Here is a 2,500-nt window from a genome sequence, read left to right on the forward strand (position 1 = left end):
GCGTGTCCCTCCTCCCGCCACTGCCCTGCATAAACCACTGTTTTCACTCGTGAATTAAGGCCCTCCGCTCCCTCGTACTAATGAGCCCTGATGAGGCACCGCGGCTCATGCGCTATTTCGACCCCCCCCTGAACCCACCCCCACCACCCCCTCCTCTCCCATCCTCACACCCCCCCCCCTAGCCCCACCCCCACGACACCTCCGGCTGGAACAGCCGTTGCTGCCTTCCACCGCATCCACTGCTAATATCTGCTGCTGCTGCTAATTCTGAGGGGACTCATTTTCCTCTACACTATTTCCACGATTCGTATCTCCGATGTTATTTTCAAGTTTTTTGACTAAATAAATGTCGAACGATGGTGACTATACAAAAACAGGTGGTAAATCTTTTGTTTATTTGTCGTCTCAAATGTATCCACGTGTATTCCATTGGCTTCGTTGTTTTCATTGATTGATATGATTTTTAGCACGTTCCCTATCGACGTGTCTATATCTCACATAGCGGACGGACAAGTGACTTGAAAACTTTTGTGCATTTTTCTTTTCTCGATTCTCTGTCGCCTCTTGTTTATTATTCATTTCCCACGTCCCCTCATTTATTTCTGCGATGCAGATTCTTCCCTTGCCTGTATACATCTCAAAGACCTGATGTGTCTGTAAAAACACGCCGTGTATATTTGTTGTGATGATTATAATGAGTTATATTGTGTTGTATACATATAACTCGTCTTATGCATATGCTGCCCTTAATGCTTAGTATTTAGAGCTCGCCTCAACCTATTCCACGTCCCTGGACAGTTTATCTACTCCAGTTATATCATTATAACGAAACTGTCTTCTACAGTTGGCGATTTACGAACGTGGCTTAATTGCCTCGTGTTTTCCCATGAATTCGTGAAGCGTTATGCAATGGCATTGCATTGCATTACATTACATTAGGGCTATGGGTCGTTACAATTTTACCACGTATAAACGCTTTTCTGTGACGTTTTAAATGTTTTATAAAAGTCCCATTATACCCTGTTATTTAATGTAATCGAAAAGAAGGCTCCCATTTTAATATGTTATTTACTGTAATAAAAAAACATTGTACCATGTTATTTAATGTAATAAAAAAAACTCCCATTATACCATGTTATTTATTGTAATAAATAACTCCCATTATACTATGTTATTTAATGTAATCGAAAAAAACTCCCATTATACCATGTTATTTAATGTAATAAAAAAAACTCCCATTATACCATGTTATTTAATGTAATCGAAAAAAATTCCCATTATACCATGTTGTTTCATGTATTTGGAAAAATACTTACATTATGCCATATTATTTGATGTAATCGAAAAAAAAGGCTCTTATTATAACATGTTATTTAATGTGATGAAAATACGTTATACCCTGTTATTTAATGTATTAAAACTCCCATTATACTATGTTATTTGATGTAATCGCAAAAAAGCTCCCATTATACCATGTTATTTAATGTAATAGAATAACATTGCGGTAAGGGATATATATATATATATATATATATATATATATATATATATATATATATATATATGTATATATATATATATACTATATATATATATATATATATATATATATATATGCCTACATATCTTTACATATACTATATTATATATGATATGTATAGTACATACATATATATGTATGTACTATATATATCATATATATAACTATGTGTATTATATATATTTATGCATGTGTATGTATATGTAATATCCAACATATCATCCTTGAAAACATTAAAAAGAAATTGGAAACCGATGTAAATACACAATACACAACTCTTCATGCACGCACAGCCAAGTAAGCTAAGCATTGCTATTATTAATATTAATATCATTCAATATACAACCATATTCATATGGAACGAGTAAAAAAAATTAAACATTATTTTGCATAGCAAATCATCAAAGAATTTGAGTCCGACGTCTGGAAAAGGCTGGAAAATATATTTTTGTATATAAAAAGCCTGAAATAAAATAACTATGGAAGGCATGGCTCGAAATATTGCCCTCTGGTGAGTCCATGTTTTATTATTGTATTCAAAACTTCCTTTGTATTTTCGTGCCTGTTTTCCCCCGTGCTTTGCATTCCTTTATTGTATTTTTTTTGCAAATGTTATTGCCCTTCTTCTTTCCTCCAAGTATTTATTCTTTTCTACTGTTGTTTCTTTAATTTATTTTGTTTTTACGATTACATTCTGTTGTCTCTTCCATTGCCTTTCCGTATATACCATTCATTAAACAGTTATCAATATATTTTCGACTTTACGAGTCATCTCTATATCGTAATTCGGACTTTTTTTTTTGCATGACAAAGAATTGTCGTAAAAAAGCTGGGCCACTTGTAATGTCTCCACTTCAGTCGTCAGGTCAGTGTCTACAGGCCATTTCAGTTGGCAGAATCAGTGGTATCATAACCTTTGCAAGCCATGTCAGTCGTCAGATTCAGTGGTGTCGTAACCTC

General features: G+C 34.2%; 1 protein-coding gene across 4 annotated transcripts in view; it reads right to left on the reverse strand.

Moving 5' to 3' along the window:
* The window catches only part of LOC135202009 (uncharacterized), a 118,992-nt gene that overhangs the window by 115,145 nt on the left and 1,347 nt on the right, over positions 1-2,500 (reverse strand). For 3 of the 4 annotated variants that reach the window (XR_010311639.1, XM_064231284.1, XM_064231282.1), the window contains exon 1: positions 1-61. This exon is cut by the window's left edge and continues 774 nt beyond it. The exons of the other annotated variant lie outside the window; for it this stretch is intronic. The gene's annotated coding sequence lies outside the window, so the exon portion shown is untranslated. Of the gene's footprint in view, positions 62-2,500 lie in introns of those variants that run through there. 4 annotated transcript variants of the gene reach the window in all.

The sequence above is a fragment of the Macrobrachium nipponense genome, chromosome 30 (genome assembly GCF_015104395.2).
Source record: "Macrobrachium nipponense isolate FS-2020 chromosome 30, ASM1510439v2, whole genome shotgun sequence".
NCBI classification, from domain to species: domain Eukaryota; kingdom Metazoa; phylum Arthropoda; class Malacostraca; order Decapoda; family Palaemonidae; genus Macrobrachium; species Macrobrachium nipponense.